Raw genomic sequence first — 24,352 nt, 5'->3', positions numbered from 1 at the left:
GGGAGAAAAAAATCCCACCAGCAGCAGCCAAGCTCCTGCAGACAAGCACTGGCTCCATGGACCACTTAGGCAACAGTCCCCTAGATTAATCCTTGCAAGGCCTTACCATATGTTTGACCTCCCTCACATCACCACCAAAGCCAACAACAGTGCCTGACGTTAAACATGTACATAAGATGTGACAGATTTGGAGCCTTCACTTCTTGTTCCTTTCTTGAGACTTTAAGATGCTTTTAATACAAAAGAACAGTGTGATCACCTCCTGTAAGATGGGCTCCCAGCACTGTATGAAAAAACAGTTTCAGTCTGTGATTGTTGAAAACATCAAAAAACCATCCCTACAGGCTTACATTCTTCACTACTCTTACACTTAATTATAAAACAGCTTCTAATGCTCCATGATGCTCCCCTCCTGTGATCAAAGCACCAAGCCAGTACTGTTAATCTCCATTCCTTTTGGACCAGAAGTGGCATTCCTTCCTCGTTCCTGTGCTAACTGTGCATAGTCTATACCTCAGACATTCTGGATGCATAATGAATCATAATGTGGTTTTTAACTTAAGACTTGGAGCTAAAAAAGTGGTGTCCTTCTGTTTTATGGGTACTTTTCGTGCTCTCTTCATGCTCTCCTAATTCTATCATCATTGTAACAGTTCCAGATGTGCACCCTGCATATCCTGAAGGCGTTCCATGTGAAACTTGCTCCCACACACCTTCAGGACATGGACTTCCAGATCTGCACTGGTCCGTATGAACATATCCTCTCCTCCTCCCCCTAAGTACACATCTTAAAGGGAAAAGGAAACACAGGAGGTGAGTTCAGGACATTTTAACCAGTAAAAGCTCGGAAGGCTTTCTGGTAGCATTCAGAGCTTCAGCAAAAAACAGTTGGCCTGCTGTACGTTTTCCAGTCTTTTCTAGTACTGTTGTGAAGGACTTTCTGCAGCACTGAATCAGCTTCAGTTTAGTTTTTCACCTCTTACTGAACGCCAGCTACCAGCCTGAGCCAAACCAAGAGAGGGCAGCTTACTGACGGTATGACAACGATAAATGCCAGCATGTAAGCGCAAACCAAGTAACCGACTGCAGTTTTCAATACAATCAGTCTACTCACAAAACATACAAGCACATCTTGTCTTGAAATCCCCCCCCCCAACTGTTTCTAAGCCTGAAATGCAACTTCGCATTGTGGTGATCTTCAAATGTAAAAAAAAATTGCAAAGCAGCCCTGTGTTTCCCTCCCTACAACCTCATTTACCCCTCTCCCTCCCTGACCACCAATGCATTTCTGCAAGAAGCTTTTTGTTATGGCTTTGCTCAGGCTCTGAAAACCATTTGTTGATGTAAGACAAAATTTCTTCACAATCTTTAAAGAAATCTCAAAAGATGCATACCAGAAACAGAGCTATAAAAGCTGACACAGATGGAGAAAATGCACTGAAGGGACTTTTTTTTATTCCACTAAGAATCTGGTTTATTTCAAAGTTTTCTGCTCCCATTTTTTCTTTTCTTAGTTCTATTTTTTTTCCCCCAGTTTGTTTCCCAATGCATGCATACATCTGGGGAAAAATAGCCTTCTACACACATGATTCAAACCAAGATCAAGTGTCTGTGCATTCTGGCCCTGACAACAATAGAGTTTCTGACTTCAGAACCAGAGGGAAAAAACAGTGTCATGCTTTTGTGAGACAGCAGTGGACATTAATGTCAGACACCTGATGCCTGGATCCCAGCATGGCCTTCTTGAGATTGAACTGCTGCCCATGTTGGAAGCCTGACTGTATTCAGCTGCACCTTTAGTTAGGGAGCTCTGTGTGCACCTGTTTTAAAGTGATCTCTATGCAGAGCTTGTAAAATTAAAATGAAAGTTTCAATAAACATTAACAAAGCCTCAAATGGATGCTTCGTGTTGATCTGCTGCCACTGCTGAGATTTTTAGCAACACTGAGGCAAGAATTTAGACTACAACTATGAGTAGGCTCTGAAGAGTCAGTATAGGTGAGGAAAACAAAAAGAAATTGGCATTTTTATCAGAACATTAGATGCAAAATAATATGAACAAGAACCATTTAAGCATAGTATGGAAACACTGTACACTCAGCATCTCAGCAGTAACAGTGCTGCATAAATATTAGCTATTTAGCTGAGTGAAATGTTGGTGTAAATCTTATATTTTACCACTGTACCTCCACCTGTGCCCATGCCTGAAGTACTTCTTTACAGAGGCTGTGAAAAGTAGAAGCTTAATGGCCATAGAAGCAGAAGTACAAAAATAGGGACAGGCATCTGACAGGCTTCTGCCGGACTGATTCAGCACAAGACTCCTGGACATGACAGGCTGGTGTCAAACTTGGCTGCATACCCTTTGAGGAACTGAAAAACGAGCTGATGCAACAGGCTACAACAGAGTCATTGGTGTTCTGGGACACTGGACACATAAGTACTCCCAGAAAAAACATGTACCTACAGAAGAGCATCTCCCACATCCGAAATGTCACGTGTTTTTCAGTTTGAGGTAGCACTGCTGACCTCGCATCCTGCCAGCACCAGGAGGGACTGGCTGGAACAAAGCTCACTGCACAACCTCACGTGAAACTGCAGCAGTCTCCTAGAAAGGCTTGGTCAGCAGAGGTACCTACGTGATTTTGCAACTTTCTGTGATCAAGACTGCACAGAATGAGTAACAGGGCTCGATTAGTTCTCTCTAGGTCTCTCTCCAAGTACACTTAAACCAACCCTGATGTGCATGTCTGCCCTGTTCTTTATTTCAAAGGAAAGCTATAACTCAACTCATTGAAGTGCCTGTTCCAGTGCTGTCACTTTATCAAGTTTCTAAGTTTTTCCTATTACCCAACTCATGTAAGAAGCTGTTTCTTGCCCTCTACTAGAGCTTGTGAGGAATGACAGATCTCCACTACTTCTGCAAGGATTTCTGGCAGCTATGTGCTCAAACTTCAGTCCTTTCTTCCTAAACACATCACTAATACAGCGTGTCCTAGACTTTCTCCAACTGCGAGCATTTCTCCCAAAGCACAGTACTCCAAAACAAGCACAGCACTCCAAGGTGCTGGGGCTACAGCACCAGCAGTGGCTACAGCAGTGGTTGTAGCCAGTGTGGCTACAGCAGTGGCTACAGTAGAGTCCTTCTCTCCTGTATTTCAGCCTTCCAGATTTCAACAGTCTCAGAAGGATGATGCATTCAGTATGTGATTCAGCGTATTGTCCGCATTCCCATGTGTCATACAGCTGCCTGGCCATTTATTTTCATCATCGATTTCTACCTACTCTACTAGTCTTCCCCCAACCTGTCTCCTTAATCTTCAATTTTTTTAAAGAATATTTGGAGCACAGAGCAACCTTCTAAAACTGTGCTCGTTTTCAGTTTTCCAAATATACCACGTCATACATTTTGACCCATTCCTCTGTATACACGTAGTTATGTATGTCAATTTAATTCAAGCAGACAGCTTCTGGAGAGGGATGGAAAACTAGCAAATTATTAAAGAAAACTGCAAAGTATGGCTCTCTTTGAAACATCATCACAGCTGACAAATATGCAGTTATAACTATGCAATATGCTATCCCTCTTTTGCGGCCACATTACAATGATTTCATTTAGTCGGCATTGCTTCCTGGCTTACTTCCAACACATATATGCAAAAATCTAAATAAACCTGAGATAGGTTACAGCTCCTGTTTCCCTCTCACCAAACCATTTATTCTTAGCAAGACAAGAAATTAGCTAGGAAACTTAAGTAAAATGAAGGGATCAGAGAGACTTAAGAAATTAATTTACAGCTTTGCTGATCTTGTGAGATCTCGTAGGTCACGCAACTCTCTTTCTGAGAGCAAAAGATCTATGACAAGGCTCAATATTTCAGTGTAAAAATGAGCAGCATCAGAGCTCATGAAGTAATTGCATCCACATGCTCCTGGAAGGAATGGTTCCACAGAACTTAAAATAACCCTTTATGGTTTTTAAAAACCTCCCATAGAAAGTAATAAGAAACTGCACCTTTTGAGCAAGGCTATAGACACCGTTACAAGACCATGTGGAAGAGAGCTATGTTAAAATGCAAAGCCATTTCACAGCTGTTTCTGTGTGACATTTTTACTTTACATTACACTGGTGTGACATCCCTATGATGTTGAGCTCCAGTTTTCTCTAGTCCATAAACTCTGCTGAACACTTTTAGAGACCTATCTTGCATTCCTGGTGTATTCATGCTTTATGCTTAAACAGCACTGCAAGTGAGATAATTGTTACAATTTTATTAGGCAAATAATTCTTCCTTGCAGTATTTTTGTCAAAAGCTGGTACATATTTGCCCCCTACTGACTTTGTCCCCTGCCACTTGGCAGGGATTAATTTTATCCACATCTTCTTGAGCAGAGCTAAAAATACAAAGATTGAAGGGGAAAAAGAAAAAAAAAAAAAGAATTAAAAAAAAAATCATTCATGGTACTATTTTTCATCATATTAGTTCATCATATTCATTTATGAAGTCAAGCCATGTAAATTTTGTCCCTAGTACCAGTGCTGATACTTGGTGTATCAGTTCTGGTAAAAGGGTTTGCCAGTGTGTCACTTCTGGAAAACTACGTAGAAGTAGACAGGATGGTGTGTTTGTAACATATTCAGTAAATACCTAACCCCAAAATGAATTCCTCGCATGCTGAAGTGCAAGCTCTTCTTAAATTCTTTCAGATCACACACTTTCCTAACTCCTTATTGTATGCCAGGGAACTCCTCCTGCAGTGAGTGAGGAATGCAGGAAGAGAAGATGGATGGAGACCAACAGTTAGCACTGAGAACCCAACAGCCACAGGTCTGAGCAGTGGGTGCTTTTGGACTTCTGGCTTCACTCTCAAGCCTGAATGCTCACTAGGTGTTGCTTCTGGTATATCAGGTGTTCTGCTGGAGTGTATTCTTTGCCTTTATTTCATCTGAAAGTAACTGGCTTCATACGCCTGTGGTGGTAACTAAAGCATGGTAAGAGAGGACTAAGAAGAGAGTTGTTTCCAAAGTGAGTGTCTGACTTCAATGAAAATGCTAATATAGGTGAATATATGCTAATATAGGTCTGGCCTCTGACCTTCACTCCCTCTGGAGTGAAGAAGCACTCACCCTCCACCTTCCCCAAAGCCTGACATGCCTCCTTCCCAATGCAACCCATGCCACTTTGAGGAGAGGCACCTTGCTCCCCACTAGGTTCTCAATACTGAGTTATCAAGAGATTGGACACATCACATTTAATTGTCCCCCATTTTCAGGATTACCACATCTACAGCAATCCAGTTCTTTTCAGTGCATTACTTTGAAATATGCAAAATACAATTGTGGTTAACAAGGAAATAGGCATTTACAAAGTTCCAGGCTTCTATATGAAGGTTTAAGATAAAATTAGACAACAGAAATATGTCAAGTTTGCTCAACTTCAAAGTCATACTAAGAAGCCTACCATCCGCTCTCTCTACACATGACAAGAGCGGTTAGAGAGTCTTATTTGACACAAGAACTCCATCCAGGTGAATACAAAACATCTTCTCAACTTACCCTGAGAAAATGCCTGGGTCTAGTGAAATAGACTTACAACTACAGTCAGTCTCTCCTTTGAGTCAGTCTGAGATGTCTGGACTACTCCAAGGTGAAAACTGTGTACGGTCAAACATGTTTTTGCTTGCCAAGCCAGGCAACATTTACATTTTTGTGTTTCATATTTTTATGTATTAATCTTTTCATTTCAAATCCATTTAACATAACTATAGATGAGCACACACTGCCCAACACTAGCTCTCTAGCCACAAACACATGGCCAGAACCAATCACTTGGAGTGACACTGATCTTCCAATGATATGCTGACATTAAGTTATGTTGATACAAACAGGCCTGTGCAATCAATATAGATGGAAAACAAACAAATGCCTCATGACTCCCAGGCAGAAAACACATAAATCCAAGCAGCCATTGCAATCAGCTGTAGCTCTTCTAAAATTTCACTTCCCAAAGATGGGAGCATCTACAACACAGGTTTTATCGGTTTTCATTACTACAGAACAACTTCACGCCAAGTTGCTGTACACAAGTTTATGAGAGTGAGATGTTTTCAAGACTCATGTTTTTTTCATGTAGACCAAAGCATGGTAGACCTGAAGAATCTTGAAATTTAGCTTGGTAAGATGTGCATTGCTCTAAACAGAAAATAACATACAGACTAGAGGAATGCTTGCCTTGGGGAAAGCTGACAATAGAATGATATGCTCATGGTGTTGGGTAATCAAGATGACTTGCATCTAGTCGGTTGCAAATTTTACAGCAGACAAATAATTCCCCCAAGAATGACTATTTCCAGCACATCTACCAAAAGTTAATTATTTGTGGAACAGACCATTGTTTTTCATAATCAAATACTGGTGCTTTAAAAAGGCACAACTCTCAGAAATGACAGACTGAAATTAACAGCGGGTCTAAGATTTGGCCTCAAAAACTGGAGATAATGATAAACAATAGGGTAAACATAAGCTGAAACAGTAGCAACAGACTTAAAGCCACAAACTGCGTTCCTCTCAGCATTCAGGTTTTGATGGTAGAGATTCATTAAATCAGTGCAATCTACAGTTTAAACATCCTTCCTAAACTAAATTCAGGCTTTAAAAATTGAAAATCTGCAAAAAGGCAACCCTGCAAATTATGGGACAGAAGTGTACACAGCACAATAAAAGATGTATAGATTTAAAGAGGAAATAAAATAAAAAGGGAAAGAAGCAAGTCCCAATTCCCACCGGATTCTATTGCAGGACACCTATAGAATTCTATAGAATGCCCCCAACTCCCGACTGAGGAGTCACATGGCAAGGCAGATGGAGGTACAACCCTGCCATACAGGGCAGGGATAGGGGCACCCCTTCTCCACTCTACCTACACGTGCCTCTGCCACTTGGGTTATCAGCAAGGGAGTGATAATAAAAAGTTCTGCAATGGAAGAAAAACTGCTGAGTTTGTTATTATGTCATTGCTCACTTCAGGGTGACCTTACTCAGGTTAAATCTTCTGACTCCTGCAGAGTTACACTGAGGCGGTGAGAGTCTTCCAGGCAGACATGTTTACTCTTAGGCTAATGCTTTAGCAGACTCAAAGGGATGCCACCAAGGGCCTGACTTGGCTATGCAGGATGGCCACGGATTGCAGATAATCAGTGAGACTGCACAGAACGTGACTGAAGTCTGTCAGGGAACACCTGCTCCCCATCAGCTCAGCTATGTTTACACTTCAGGTTCCAAAGTTTATTTTCTTTCCTACCAATGAGATTCCTTCAAAAGCACCTGCTACTATCCTGACAAAGCATTCTCTCATTTGGTGAGCAAATACCTCATTTTCTAGGGCCGTGTTCCTCTCCCTTCTGACACGTGGCCAAACTGAGAAAGCAAGGCTGGTCTCCAGGGCTTTTCAGAGGAATGGCAGAAAGTTCCACTTAATCCAGAGTTTTATGTTTCTTACAAATCCACGGTGCTACCACTATGCTTACAGACAAAGGAATAAATTCAGCAAAAAGCTGGCCAAAGCCACTTTCCAGACGAATCAGCTCTGGACCTGAGTGACCTGGACCTGATGGGGAAAAAAGGAAAGAAATGTAATCTCCAAAGCAGAAACTCGGGACACCAGCACAAAGTTTCCCAACAGCTCTCTAAGAAAGACACATGAAATGCGGATTTTTTTTTAAATAAAAGACATTTCACATTCTACAGGTCCTAGAGTGACAGCAGTCCCCTCATCTGCTGCAAGCATACGCAATATTCGTACAGTGATGCACTGAGCAAGCACATAATGCTTACTGAGAACCACAGGGATTAACATTTTGCTTATGGGAACTTTGGGAGTTAAGCAGGGAGAGAGGCACGGCCACTGGTTGCTCTCTCCTGCTAGAAAATGTAAACTGGCTCAAGCCCAACAGTGCTAAGTTGCGTGGATTCCTGACCACCAGCACAACACAGGCCCAGACTATGTCAAAACAGATGGTACTTAAAACTGCAGGAGCGGTGCATTAGCCATCCTCTAAAACCCAGCCCCGTCGTCTGAATTCCCACTTGCTGTGTCTGCGACTTGTGATGTATAAATTGCAGATTGCTATTTATATGCAATAGCATATGGTACACTGACATGTGAGGAGTATCAGATGTACACACATGTAAATAAATCAATAATTCAGCACTCTGTGTTTATGGCAACTTCAATAACTTCCCCGTCTACAGGAAGCCATAAGAAATAATTGCTTCATTTTGCATAGAATATTAACTGACTGTAATAGTTACTTTACAATTCACTGCATTTTCAATTTACTGAAATAAAACAATCAAAATTGTTCACTGACTTCGTTTTCCCACTTCATTAAACCAAAATCAATATGGGAAAAAAAAGTGACATTTACACCTACAATCATGAAAAGAGTTCTTACCCAGAGCAAGAACTCTAGAAAAAAAAAGCATCCCTTAAATCCTTCAGCTCTATTTTTAATATTATCCTAACCTTATTGTATCAAATGTTATCAGTGATGTCTCGCTTTATATGCAGTTTCACATTTATCAGCAGATTTAATACCATTAGTTTATGAAGATATCTTAGGCAGTAGGCTTAAAGACAGCAAAAGAAGCATTAGGAAACAAGAAATATTTGTCATCATGATAAAACAGAAACGTTACTTAATTTTACAAAGCCCCAAAAAGTGATCCGTGCAGGGGCATCTCATCAACTTATCATAAATATTTGAAGAGGGGTTGTAAAGAAAACACAGACAGACTCTTTTGAGTGGTACTCACTGCTAGGACAAGAGACAACAGGAACAGGAGGTTCACTCTGAACATCGGGAAGCATTTCTATGCCCTGTGGGTGATGGACCACTGGCACAGGACAGGCTGTGGGGTTTCCTCCTTGGAGATCTTCACAATTCATCTTGACATGACATGTCATGATATTTGCTTGGCAATCTGCTCTGGATGTCCGTGCTTGAACAGGGGTTGGGTCAGATGGACTGTATGAGAACTGTTGAGTCATGGCCAAAACCACTGATTGACCACCTGGTTAAGGTGCAGACAGAGCAAAACACTGCCCTACTGGCACAATGCTACTAGCTTCTATTAGCAAAATGATGACTGGGTAGTATTTACAGGAAATGTGATGTAAACTAATTTATATTTAAAGAGGCTCAGGTTCTAGACAAGGCATTTGATACCGTGCTGCAGTTCTACAAGGTACTGAAGTTTGAGGTGAATGAATTATGGTAATGACTTCATCCCTTTCTCATTTACACAAGACTTCAAGCAACAGACTTGCACGAAGAACAAACCTTACAAAAATGTATTTCTGGCACTTTTCAGTATAATTTGGAAATGTGGAGCACAGCCAACAAAGAGAGATCAGTAAGGCACATTTTAAAACTTCTACCGAGAAAGTTAAAAGAGTTTGTGTTAGCAAATGTTTCTGAGACCCACAGTGACTTCACATTTTCCATCTCAGTGGATTTACAAGCACAGAGGTTGATAGTGCAGTATCTGGGAGCCGAGTCCTTACTGAGATGTGCAGAGCCCCCCGCACTACTGGTGACTGCCAGGAGGTTGGAGCAGCCAGTGACGCGGTGGATCCCGACTCCCCCACTTCACACTACAACTGAAGCACTGCAGTCTCTGCTCACTCACTCTGTTCTATTTGTGGCAACGAGTCTTTTTCTGCTAACATCACTAATTGCCTGGAAAGTATATCCCTCATTTCCTTATGCTGAGCTGCACTTCACTCATGCTGGATGTGTGACTATTTAGAGCACGTACCATGTATAGTAACGTGCCACTCTGAGAATGTCAGTATGAGAAATCCCGAATGAAGAGATGAAATCAGATTGCTAACACTGGTACAACTAAGCTACTGCAATGCAGTTGAAAATGATGTTTAATGATACTTACTTGTTCCTCCATTTTAATTCCATTTACAAAAGCATCAGCTACAGACAAGACAGTAGTAATACTGGTATTACACATAAATCAGGAAAATACCTGTGTAACCCCAAGCATGATTCTAGAACTACAAAGTGCAGAGATGTTACTATTTAATCGTTACTATTTAATCTTATCTAGTCTGGAAGAAAGTGAAACCTGTTGCCAAGTTCTCATTACTCTGTGGGCATAACCAGCAGTATCACTGGTTCAGTTTGGAAAGACTGTTTTGAGATTGGACATGGAAGGAAATGGAGGTGACAAGGGCATTAAATGACAGGACGTTCTTAGTGACAGGAATGTAGATGCAGCTTGTATAATACAGAGGTCTGTAGCAATGAAGCATAGGAATCTTTCCATTTGAATATTGCTCTGTTAAGTTTTCCTTAGAAACAACTCCATACCACGTGAAATGAGTCTTTTGTTCAGTACCTGCTGAGACTGTTAATCACCAGGAGATGGAAGACAAGCTATTATTAGTAGCCAGAAAACTTCTTTATTCACGGGTTTTGTAGCAAGTGAATTCCGCCAGCAGAGCATTGGATTGTGGTTTAACTGCATAAATACCTGACAGCAGCTGTAGCTGACACTTTACAGAAGGGCACTGCAGCAGGGTCTACGAAAGAGGAGTGCAAGGCTCACAGTCAGACAGATTGCTCACACCGAGCAAAAGCCTGCCTCTACCATCCTGCCTTTCTAAGGAAAACACCTTACAAGTCTTTGCATTTATTGAAGTGAAGCAATATCTGACCCACAAAGTTTCTACAGTGAATGGCCTATGTTGATTCAGAAATCTCTATTTCATAAACACTGGAAAGAGAGCAGACTGTGTTCCCAAATGATTTGGTGTGTTATAAAATAGCCAGAAGCCATCTGAAAACCACACGAGAAAAGGCTTCAGAGAGAAGCATATGAGAAAAGGCCTCCACACAAGAGGGCTGATTATTAGGCACAGACCCTAGCTCTACTCTGCCTTCTTCTGAAGCAAAGGTGGGAACTAAGCACACGCTGATCCATTGGTCATTTCTCATCATTACTCTATAACATTCACAGGTGATGTGATTGAGTCTTCTTTATGAGTATAATGAGTTTCATGCAAGTGCAGCAGTATCTGGGGAACAATTCAGACACAGTAAGTTATTTTAGCTGAGACTACAGCTGGCAGAGCCCTCGGCTTTGGCAAATCGCTTATGTCCTTGGAATGCAACAAAGCCTTGTCTGCCTGCAGCACACTTCAGCAAGGTTACCACCTTTCTGTGAAGGGCTATTTAAACCTCAAAAGGAATCTAGATATTTGTTTATTAAAATACTCCAAAAGTCAATACTGTAGAGCAACTCCACCACACCTGAACTGCACCCAGCAGCCTTGCTATATACACGGGTGTAGATGGATGAAGCATGAGATTACTGCTGATACCAAAATGAGATCTAGGAGTACCTGGCATTGAGATGACTGTGTGGTCCAGCCTTGACAAATGGTCTAAATAATACCACCTCATAAGATAGGAAAGTGAGCACGTTTATGGTGTGCATGTGTGACCGATCATGTTGAAAGGGAAGTGAAATCCAACAGTCATCTTGAAGAAAACCATCAGCCACACAGCTGTTTTCTGCCTGGGGGCAACTGTGGGGGCTGCTACAAGCGGGACCCACAGCTTAGAGGTGCACATGAGCAGGTGTGTACAGCAGGGAACTGGCACCCTCAGACAGGCAGAAACTTGCAACACTTGTAAACTTGAGATGGGCTGTGCAGCACTGCTGTGTAGTGTGCTGTGGACCTGAGAGAGAGGGAGATGAGAACTTTGGGGGGATTAGTTACTTGAAGTTGCTTATTCACAGTTGTTTATGAACAGTTCCTAAGTTCTCAGTGTTGTGATTTATCTGTGACATACTCATCCCTGATGTATAGTTCATTGGCTGCTGATTAATTTCATGCCTGTAATAAACAACTTCAATCCTCACTTTGGTTTAAAATATATTAACTGAATAGCATTCCCATGCAGCACACGGCTGCAATTCATCACTCACTGCTATTTGTTCCGGATATATATTATTAAGGATGAGAAATCTGTCCTACAGCTGGTGTTGATGAGAATTTAAAAATAAAGCTAAGGATTAAAGAGTATTGTTTAACCAGCTGCAACAAGCCATAGCTTAAAAAAGGTGTGAATAACTCCATCAAGAACCTTGCTCTCAGCCCAGATTTGTGCAGCACCAGCAGCGTCACACAGTGGGGCAACAGAGAGATTCTGCACATCTGCACCAAGGAACAAGGCTCTGCCTTGGTGAGAACCACAGCTGCTGCACTGTCTGGCTCTTCAGCAAGAGAACTCAACCTTGGGATAATCCAATTATCTCTCCACATATGTATGCATATTATTTCCATATATAACTATATTTGGCTTTATTTATAGGCAGATTACCACAATTGCAGACGGCCAGTAATGAAACAGTGGTTCTGAATTTTCTTGCTAAGTATGGAAAGAACTGAAAGCCACAGAAGTGCTATAAATGAGCAAAAAGCTTACCTTCCATTGATGAAAGTGTGCACCAGAGGATATCAATATACAACTAAGATGACTAGAATGTGAAATTAAAGACAATCAGATATATTATTTCAATTATTTTGCTAGAGAGGGGTGTTGAATTTCTTATGAGGATATTCTTTCCAATCTCTCAATTTCAAAGGAAGGATTTTAAGTTATTAGCTTTATCTTTTTCACTTTTTTTTTTTTTTAGTGTGTCTTAAAATACTTAAAAATTGCTATGTTACAACAGACTAGTCTCTTTGCAGAATTATAAAAAAATTAACCAGAGGCATACTGGAGACTATTTTTAAGCTGATTTAAATTTAGTTTACTATGCTAAAATGAATTAGAACTTAATTAGATAAGCCACGGAATATCTTTTTCTGACAAGTATTTGATATACTTTTACAATAAGGGGCTACATCTGCTATGCATACAACTGAAACACCTTTCCATAGCACTGCTCAGAGAACAGATATTTGCTGTAAAACATTAAGAGATTCCAAATAAATAAATACTGTAACTGTAAATTTGTGCCATGAACAAAATAGCTTCTAGGAAGTACCCTGCGTGGATCCTTGCATCTCAGCCAAGCAACTGACTATGCTACCATCTTTTCCAGGTTACCACTTGTGTTTTACCTGAATTCTCCCATAGTAAACATCACAATTTTCATCAATACAAGCAGTACAAGCACAGGACCAACATACTCCAGGAATGACCTCAGGTAGTAGCTGGTACTTACCCAAGTCACGGTGCCCCAGCTGGGGATGCATTAACACAGGACCACAGCATCCCATCACAGGAAATGGGGCAGCTGCAGAAAGCTCAGCTGCTGTTGTGGGAAACATGCTGCAGAAATGGGACACGTTCCCACATTATGGAAAGCATAGTGGTTTCTGAGGATAACACACTCAAGAAGCTGGCTTCAGTGCGAGTGTGTAAAAGAGCAGCCATTTCATTCATTTCCCCTTTGTAATCTCTCTGTCCAAACCCATAACTACTGCACAATATGATGTCAAAAACATCATGCAGATAATGACAAGTGGAGCCAGAGGATGAAGCCAGACATTTATTCTTATGTTTCGACTGATATAAACTGGATTAGGAAATCCAGTTTATACTTAATTGTGCATCTTAAAATAAGCTGTTGTAGCTATTACACTAACCTACAAGGAATTCAGATGCTGCTGGCTGTCTCAGCAGCTTTGATGTTAATTCATATTCTGCTTCTTTCAAAAGGCTGCATCCAAAAGAAACACTGCATCAACATTCCACAAATACGTTGTAAAGACTTACTTAGCATGTGCTCTGACAATCAGGCATAATTTTATGAGTCAGAGAGGTTAAGAACTTAAGCAAGAGACCTGATGCTGCTGTATTTGACCATTTCAGCACACTGAGAAAACAAACTGCCTGTCTTCTTCTGATAGATGAACAGGATATCTCAGAAGCTTGGCTTCATGCTCCCCACCAACAAACTCACATCAGCATTCTCCAGCTTCAACAGCCAGCCAGCAGGGCTGAATAGCCTCTTCAGCAGCTGTCACTTCTGTGTTTTTCTAACCTGGGAGGAACAGAGAAGCTGCACTGCATTTATGCTACATCCTTCATCAGCATGCCCTCTACTCCCCACCCAAGCTTTGGCAGCTTACTGATCACATTGAATAAGTCACCAATGATCAGTTAGCAGCCTGAGGAAGAGATCTCAGATGGCAAGCACAGCCTGCGCTCAGAAGAGGTGTTTATTTGCAGTCGTGCATTCTGGTACCATAATGCTAAGGCAACGGAGGCTCATAGAGATGAAGTAAGATTTCTCACTGAAGTGTCACAGGTTGGCATGACCATATGGGTCCCACCAACCTGACTAAGTTTTCTCATGTAATACTCTAGAAACCACAGTGAACAATGCGTCTAATAGTTGTGCTCATCCTGCTACGCATCCTCATAATCTTTTCTGTATGAAAACCCTGCTGCTAAATGAAATCAGTTGTTTCCCAACACCAGCTGTAAAACTAGTGCAGTTGGAGATGGATACAACTTGCCTACCATCAGAAGCAGTAGTTGCAGCAGACAAAATCTGAATAACAAAATCTGAATATGCAGAAACAAAATGCTTTAAAAAAAAAAAAAAAGTAGACTGTAGATGCTTGGGAAAAAATCTGATGCTTAATACAACAGAACCTCCTGAAAACCCTCAAGTTGGAGATGCTAGCAGAGTAAAACCCTCTGGACACACTACAGTGCCTGTAAAATTATGCACCCTGGAAGTACCCTAAACTTGCAAGCAACTCTAAAATACCTGGGATCCTTAGGTTTCCTGATTTGAAATACAGGAATTTTTCAGCTCCAGCTTTGTTAATTTGCATGGCCGAATATATCCAAGCTCAGATATGCAATAAGGATTCTGCTAGTAATCCCATAATCATAGAATCATGGAATATCCTGAGTTGGAAGGGACTCACAAAGATCATGGAGCCCAACTCCTGGCTCCACAAAGGACCACCCAAAGTCCAAACCCTGTGTGTGAGAGCACTGTTTAAGCTCTCCACAGCACTCAGGGCCGTGCCCACCGCCTTCTGGTGCAGACCCAGTCTCTAACCCCTCCATTGATGCAGCTCCATGCCATTCCCTCAGCCCTGTTGCTGTCACACAGCAGAGCTCAGCGCTGTCCCTGAGCTCCCTGTGAGGAGCTGCAGCTGCCATCAGGCCTCCCCTCAGCTCCTCTGCTCTGCGCTGAGCAAATCAGAGGACTCAGCTGCTCCTCATTCATTTTCCCCCGCAGACCCTTCACCATCTTCATAGTCCTCCTTTGGACATTCTAATAGTTATATATTCTTTCTATAGTGGTGCCCAAATTGCACCCAGTGCAGGAGGTGATGTTTCACAGCACAGAGCAGAACAGGATAATCCCTCTCCATAACTGGCCTGACCACAAAACAGTCCTCACCAGACTTTGTTAACATTGTCTTAGTATGCCTTTCAAAACTTTATCAAGCAAGAATAAATGCCACTTTAAAAAGGAAAAAAAAGAAAAAAAAAAGAAATCAAGACAGACATACTGACCAGCCTTTCCTAAACCAGGGAGTTATCTGGTGTCAGGGGTCTGTGGTAGAAGACCAAGTCACAGCTTTTACTACTGCTTTCTACCATCTGGCCAAACATGACACATTTCAGTTTTTTATACACTGTACTATAAACACATACTAAATTTAACTTTTGTATATGAGCCTTACACCTGCAAAATCCAGAGTATTGAGCTGCACATAATAAGAGAGATTTACCATCCATGGGACGGTTTGTTTGTGCCTCTAACTCCTCTCCCGACAACACCACCCATCACCATGGCTCTCTGCAGAGAATCTCCCAGAGCTTGCTGCTATAAACACACACAGCAAAGCGCTGCTAGCAAGTAAACTTGGCGGAGGCCCGCAAAATACACAACTTAACAATCAAGGGCCTTGTTGAGTTGGGCTTTTATTGAATGCAACCACGGCCCTTGTCTCCCCTTTCTGTTTATAAGGCTTACCAAGTATATAAACTATTGCTCTTAAATTATGAGGACCCACATTTATGAGAGCAATTATCCTTTGTTTGTTTAGAAAGGCTATTTGTCTGTCTCCTGCATTTTAAATGCCTCCCTCCCTCCATTGCCTAAAGGGAAGCAAAATGTTTGGATTTTTATTTGAGGGTGGGCTCCATCTGAAGTTCCCCTAATGAGGGGAAATCTCTGCCATAACCTCTGGTTGGGGGAGGAGGAGAGGGGAGAGATAAAGCCCTGCTCCAGTTCAAATGAAAGGGCAAAGGAGCCATTTGGAGGAACAGATAATGTTCTTGCTTTTATACCTCTATAAAGTTCATTATAAAGTCGGGCTGGTTTTGCTTAAAAATTCATACTGTGAATCCAGGAAGAAGTGCCTTGATGTCGCTGTGCACTACAGCAGGGTAGGGACCGAACACTTGCTTAGCCCATCTTTTGCAGATGAGATGAAAAGAACTCACTACTGGGGAATTACAAAGAGCATGCTATCCCTAGAGGATACGTGAACCTACATCTTCCAAAAGAATAAAATATTTATTTGTAACACTATTCAGAATTAATACTGCCAACATAAAACACATTTGAGGTCTGCAAGTGAGCATACTTGGCTGACTGACTATGCTTCCCAGCAAGTTGTCAAGTACCTAGCATAGATGGATTTCCTTTAATGGCTTCAGAAAAATGATCCTACGTATCAGCTGTGTCATTCCTATAGCTCCTACAAGCCTTAGACCTGAACAGCCCTGTGGCCTGTAGCCAGCCCAGAGGAACATTGCTCTTCCTTCTTCATCAGAACGTGCATTATGCTCCCTCTGCTACACAGAGCATCACTCAAATGGAGCATCTGAAGCCATTTATTTCAAGCTATTTATTGAAAGTTTAGTTGCCTAGCGAACAGCAGCAGAGAAAGGTAACAAACTTTTGTCCACTCCTTTCCTCAGTCACATATCTCACAGGCAGCAAAGATCAAAAGTTTAAATATGAGATTCTCTGTGTAGCGGAAACCCTTCATCACACTTCAAAGGGTGAAACTCAACAGAAGTTGTTCTAGGAGAGGATGCAGGGACAGATCTAGAGGATTGGAGCTGTCACCTTGCAAAACAGGAGTCATTTTAGCACAAGCACTGTAGAACTGAGCCAAGAGAAGGGAGCACAGGGCTGGCGGGTGCAAGGAAAGCTAGTTGGTGGAAGGATACCCTACATACCCACCTGCCACTGCAGCAGAGAACAGAAATGAGCATGGAAAAGATCTCAGAGAAAGGTTGTAGTTTTTATCAACAAATCTGATGAAAAGACACTTTGGGAGTGAAATATATTTTCTGTATTAGAGGACTCTTAAATGACATGGAAAACTCATGCCTTGAGGTACAGTTCAGTGGCAGTTTTGTTCTCCATGTAGCAGCTGCGCATCACCTAGGAGACACATTTCCTGAAATCCTATGCTTTAATGCAGAGAGAGGAAAACACCAGACACTTGCAGGCTGAAAGTGCATTTAGTCCTTTAAAAGCCAGAAGATAGTGGTATTCATTAATATGGTTTGCATGTCCAAATGCAAGATGATTAGCAGAGATCTTGTAATGGGAGTTTGTGGCACTCATGTCAGACTATAATAAATGAGCGTATGTTTCATGAAGCAGGATAACCCACACTCTCAAACAAGGCACCTCTGAAATAAAATTACCAGTTCCCCTTCTCTCAGAACCTACTTCCAACGTTAAATGAGTGCCATCATATTTTTAGTAGAAATACGAAATATTCATCCTGAAAAGCATAAAGATGAGATCATACAATAACCAAATGCCATTCTTCTTTTTCCAGAAGCAGTCTTTTTAACTCCCCAGTCCTCAATTTATGCATTTTTTTTTTTTCAAACAGTCAACAAGTGTTTTTATGAAGTAACTTTACGCCATGTCCTAAACATGAATTTTATAGAAAGCTTTTGCTGTAAAAGAGTTGTCTGGTTTGATTAATAGTCATCTTGAACAGGAAATACTTGAATAATGCGAATACATCTTGGACACAGATCTGGCTCACAGTAGGTCTTTTGTGCTGCAGAGATTAACCTGGAACAGTTCCCACTGATACTGCTTTAAAAAACTCTGTTGGACTGCAATATGCAAGAGACCAGAAACTCATTCTGCAAGTTTTAAACCATCCAGCTTGAGAGGGGAATTTACACAGGTTCCGCCAACTATGGACAAGGAATAGGAACTGCTCCATTACTGAGCTGTACAAACTGGTGTTTTGGTCAGAGCATGTCAACTCAACAGAGTTAGAGTCAATGCTGCCATTAAAGGAAAGACACAGACTGCTCAACATGCTCATTGGTAATCTAGAAAATGCAATTAATGGGAAAATAATGAATATGATCGTAACCTATTCAAAGAAGTGAAGATAAGGACTTACCCTGAGGGACTGCAGAAAATCCTTAATCACAATCTGTTCCTGGACACAACATTAGCAAGTAATTCAGTGGCTAGATGTGAATGAAATTCATTTGGGACAAACCTACAGGCATGCACAGGGAAACATAGGATTCTGCATATCAAGTGACAGAGCTGACAGTTGCTACTCAGGAGGAAGATCTTGGGATTATAATGGGTAGTCAGTTACATGAAGTAGTTCCAAATAAACATTATCTCAAAAGAGGAAAAAAAAAAAAGAATAGGAAAAAAAAATCAATCATCATCACAGAGCAAGAGTACAGTTTGGTACTGCATGCAGTTCTGGCCTTCTCCTCATAACAACTCAGTATAGGCAGAGATGGCACAGAGAAGGACACTGATGACAATCAAAGGCAAGGAACAGTTCCTGCATAAAAAAATTACTAAATGCTCTTCAATAAGAAAAAGAGATGATTGAAAAACAGTATTCTGAAGTTTCGTGCTGTCACAAGTGGCATTGAAGAGCTCTACAGCGTTTACTTTTGCAGTAGAGAACAGAAATGTCAAACCAGCCACTGACAGGCTCAGAATAAGATGGCAGTGAGGTGGGACTTCACACAAGCTGTAGTTGGATGATGGCAACATTTGCAGAACAAGACTCATCACCTCTCCTTCTCTCCTATGCATAATGCTTATCGTTCTTGTTGAGCTCCATCACTGTTCTACATCTCACTCCTTCCTCCACTCACATGGATTTTAAATCATGCAAGAATGCCATATAAACTCTTCCAATAAATAGATGACTGAAAACACATTATGCTGCAAGTGTGAAGAGTTGCTGTCTATTCTACAGAGTATTGCAAGCATGATTAAAACTGATGAGTGCTCTCAAGCCCTTAGGCTGACTGGAAGGTGCAATTAAATGCTCCTTTTTGTAAGAACAGCTGGAGCCAAATGGTAGTGAAAAACTGGTAAGGGTCAAAAGTCAAGAAAGTAAGCTGTGAACCAGGTCAAGGAAAGGTCAAGTTGTAAACAGACAATCTGGCATTTAGAACTAAAAAAAATAATAACATGCAGTCAATGGCTTAAGCTGGTAAATATGCTTCCTAATAAGTGTCTGAAAAATAGAGAAAAAAAGCACAGCAGGAGATAGGCATCTTCTGACATCAGCACAAAAGGAACGCAGACCAGGCAACACAGATGCCAGCACTGTAACACAGAGTAATGTACCTATGGACAAGTTGTGCATGGATGAGCCTTCAGCTTTCTAGCACTACTTAGGGGCTTCCTGAACTTAGGAGAAATGGAAAAATAATTCTCAGACCAATCCTTGGAAACAGCCTTCCCACTCCCTATGTAACAGCCAATGGGACTAGCTAGCATTACTTCTAATGAATATAAAGTTCTTCAAAGTTGACCAAGCTTTCTGGTTAAAGTTTTAAAGTTTCTGACAAAGACCATCTGCAAAAATCATACAGGAGAGTTGTCATCTATTCCTGACCACCTGCTGTGCTATACCACAACTGTGGTGGAAACAAGGGAAATTTTATTTCCCCACAAGGCTCTGCAAGACAAAAGCATCCAATGGCTGGTGTTAGACACGGCTTTCATTAAAACCTACTCAAAGAGGAAAGGAGAGCATTTTTCCAGCTATCCAGATCTCAGGATGAGTACACAGAACTGTAGTAGGTATGTGGCAAGAAAAGACAAGGCTTGAGACTAACATGATCTGCACATTTGTGCTTATTAATTTCAGAGAAAAAAATGCAATTCACAAGAAAGATGAGTCATCTCTTCAGCGTATGAGAGACAGCAGAAACTCAGGGACAGGCTTACAGAAGCAGCTCACCTACAGAAGCCCCCACGTGGGAAAGCCTGGCATGAAAAAAGCAATTCATTTCCAGAGAACAAAGCGGCAAAAGCTGCTGATGTAACCTGAGGAAAGGAAAAGGGCACTGGTGTGGGAAGGAAGCACAAGCCCGAGTTACTGCATCTGCTCCAAGACCACAGACAGCTGTCAAGGGCTGCCTTGCCATGCTGGTGCCATTTGTGTACAGTCAGTTCAGAGTAAGCGCACGGTGACATTTCCCCAGAATGCGTTTTCCCCCTTTGGTATTTCTCTGCTCAGGCTCATGCCTGAGTTCCTTCAGAAATCAGAGACACCCCAGGACTCCAGATGGGCTCCCGTGGAATGCTGAGCCCTGCAGCTAGCAGCACTGCACACATTAAGCACTGCCCAGCCAAAACATGACTCATCTTCCTCGAGTGTGCTGATGCTGTGGTGCCCGCTGAGCCCCATGCAGCTACACCCAGCGGCCCTAAGCAGTGCCCACATGCAAAGAAAGCAGCTTTTGCTGTCCTGCAGCTGCAAGGACAAGCACTGCTCTCAAGTGGAGCTGGATGACTTCTAAAGCTGCATAAGAGGCCAAGGGTGGGCTGAGAGGGCAGGGAATGTACGCCCATTGAATGCTTTAATGCCAGGAAGGGAGCAGTCAGTTTTAAGTGAAGCTGATTCAGTGAATTGTTCACACTGACCTTCAGCACTGCCACGATTTTCGCAGGGCAGAAAGGTCACTTCTGCAATTACGAGCAAGTCTATCAAAAACATTATTTTAACAGCAGTGCTGAGAACACAGCAGCTCTGTGACTGATAAAACAAGGAAACTCCACCAAGGTGTTTTCAAAAGCTTTAGTAAGGGGAAGAAAGCAGGGAGAGCCACTTAGTGAAAAAGCAGCAATACAAAACACATATTGCACAGAGTCCACAGGACTTCAGTCTCCATGTTTTAAAACATTCTTTTCAGTATCGTTGATGTTTCTGAAACAGTCTGCAGTATGCAAAGAAAGATGAAGAGTCCCATAATTAAATTAGGTTAGAACCAAGATCCCCTTAGGCTATCTGTAAAGGAAGAGGTATCACCTAACAATTTTATTACATTGCTTGTTTGCTTGCCTAAGTATTCTGAACACCTGCAGGGAACAGATACATAAACCAGGTGGTTTATGAATAGGTGGCTTGCACAGTGGCAGCAACAAAACATTGATGAGTAGGACTTAATCAAGGCCCCAAGAGCCTTCAGAGGCACATGGACAACCTTGCTGTCTGCATCCTCCTGTGCGTTGTGTATGGGCAGGTTCAGCAGCACAGCCCATGAGGGTCTCCTCCCATGGGAGTGCTGCTGTCTCAATCTCACAAGTCAGAGCTTTCTGTGGGAATCAAGACATTCATCAGAAAAGCAATTACAAATATATTTTGATGCTCAGTCTGAATCATTAGGAGTACGGTTTCTGTAGTAAGGAGGAACACTGCTGTAAGAAAAAACTATTTCCTTCATTAGTTTATACAATTAATTATCAGTGAGGCAAATCACAATCACCAAGATAGACAGCTGCAGTATTACTAGCACACAGCCAAAAAATTGGGAGAAGTCCTATCCTGCTGTCATGACAAGTATATAGAGCATCACAATATTTTTTGATGACTTTCCTGCAGAAAAAATGAGGAACTAGTGCATTCATCTCAGCCTGCTTCTCTGGACTGGTTTCACCTGAGCTTTTGCAACTTCTCCTTTATGTCTTCCTGAAAGACTGCTGTTGTACTGCTCCATGTCTCCCTGACGATTCAGTTTAAATGTTTATGCAGGAGACATCTCTACCTGTTTGCTTACCAAGAGAACTCTGCTTAGCCTTACCTTTCTATTTCTTTCTCTTCTTGGCATGAGCAGCACACATTTTGAAAGATCTCACCTTAAACAATTGCTGCCCATTGCCCTAATCTCATGTAGTGTTTTTCACAGCGCTCATTATTTTTCATAGCACTACCAACTGTAAAACCCCTACTTCACAATACAGGCAAGCATGTTCTCATCATAGCTTTTATCTCCTAGTGTGAATGGATTGTGCAATAGAGCACAGCACTGCCTAATCTCTGAAGTTACGAAACAGAACAAAAAGTAATTTCTTCAGCAGGCATCACCCCTAAGAATAAAAGATGAAGAGCCACGTGTGCATTACCTATTGCTCCATGCTCCCTAGAGCCCGCTGGCCCTTTTGCAGTTGCCCTCTTCCTGGCTGCCTGCTGCTCTCCTGATAAAGTGGCCCTATTTCATTCTTCCAGGTCCGGTCTGTAGAGACCAAGAGGCTCCCAGCTGGGAGGAAACTCGATGCTCCTCACCTTCAAACCAATCAGACGCAAAGCTCAAAAGCAGACCTGTACTGCTGTTTTATATTCCTAGCTCTTCACACTCTAATTCGCTTTTTGTAGCTTCTGTCACCTTTGCACTGCTAGGAAGGAAATGGTACAAAGCTAACTGGAGAAACAAAATTGCTAAAGAAAAAAAGCAGCCAATTGCCTGGTTCATGAGGTACAATGCTGTTAACAGTTTCACGAACCTTGTAATTCAGCCAAATTATGAGGCAATTAGGAGGGGGTGGGGGAAAGTGCAATTACATCCTCCTCCTGCACACCCAACAGTCCTTCACCGTGGAAAACCCTTTCCTTGTCAGAAGCAAAAGGAAAACAAAAGCAGAAAGTGCATGGTCTAAAACACTGGATTCCAAGTTAAACAGCTGTGCCTAACCAAAGCAATCCTGCCCGCAGTATCAAGTTTGACTCTCCCTATGTGCTTCTTTGCAGGAGGAGACAGTGTTGTGCAATAGTTTCATTAACTGCAGATTTTCTGAAATATCTTTAAAGAGACACACTTTAAATTTTAGCTTTTACCATCAGAAGGTTTATTTTGTCTACTGAAGTTGTCTGCTCATCGCATGCAAGCCTTTTTATGTAGCTGGAGGAAAGCTCAACACAGTGTCAAACAGCGTGCATTTCTTGCTGTATCCTGGACAAAAATAGATGCTTCACTAACTGAGCCTTTATTGGCACATGAAAAAGTGCCAATAAATGATTCAAGAGCTTAAGCCTAAGGAGAGCAAACAATTTAACACTGATTTTGGTTTCCTTTTTTTCTTAAACAGAAAAATCAGGGACTTAGAAAGAGAAACTTACAAACTTATGAACAGCTCAGAATTTAGACACTGTGTTTGTTCACTTGACTTGTTTTCAAAGAATTCAGAAAATCTTTATGTTGTAGGCTAGAGTAACTTAGAAATGCTTGATATGTTTGCTATTTTTATATTTGCACAGGACCTACTCGATGCCAACATAAAGAATTATTTAATCTGGAATTCAGCATGCATACTTGCAACTTCTTCCAAAATTACTCAGCTTTACATTCATACTGCATAATGTTATGAAGCACTGCTGGTATTAAAATAGTGGCAAAACTATTCCACTTTCACTCTGATTCAATGTGACCAGAAAGTTTCCTTAAATACAGGCATTCCCTCCAAAGCAGAAACTTTTGATCTTCATAAAAAAGTACTGACGACAGGAAAGGACCCTAACATACAACTGGCTTAACCCAGCCAGACCAGTATTTAACTTTTTATGTATTTTACTTAAACAAAACGTATGTGACCCTAGGGAAAGCAACGTTAATAAACATGATCATATAAACTTTACAGAGAAAATTCAATTTTACCTTTAATAGTGTCTGTCAAATAGTAAGCTTTATTATAAGACCAATAATTCTTAATCAGATTCTACTACCAAAATCAGGTGTTTCATTTTCAATTTTTAACCAGTTTGTCCAATTGCTTCTTGGAATATGACATGCCCAAAGTAAGATAAAAAGTACCAATGAAAGGGCAATTCTGATGGAAACTGGACCGATGCCTTCACTCTTCTCTGTCCAGGAAAACTTTCCTTGACCAAGAAAAGCATTCCTCTCTGCTTACTCTGAGATTCCATATCTGAGAAGCAGAGATGCTAATCTAAGAGCAGAAGGACTAGAATTTGTCCAGAAAGCCATTCTCAAACTTGATTTAATTGAAATTTCAGATTCACACTACTCTCTG

At 41.5% G+C, this 24,352-nt stretch overlaps 1 protein-coding gene across 2 annotated transcripts in view; it reads right to left on the bottom strand.

Moving 5' to 3' along the window:
* Window positions 1–24,352, bottom strand: part of FBXL7 (F-box and leucine rich repeat protein 7) — a 165,004-nt gene that overhangs the window by 11,009 nt on the left and 129,643 nt on the right. The gene's annotated exons all lie outside the window — the stretch shown is intronic.

The sequence above is a fragment of the Lagopus muta genome, chromosome 3 (assembly GCF_023343835.1).
Source record: "Lagopus muta isolate bLagMut1 chromosome 3, bLagMut1 primary, whole genome shotgun sequence".
Taxonomy (NCBI): Eukaryota; Metazoa; Chordata; class Aves; order Galliformes; family Phasianidae; genus Lagopus; species Lagopus muta.
Note: the sequence above shows the minus strand (reverse complement) of the source record. Positions and strands in the feature narration are given on the sequence as shown.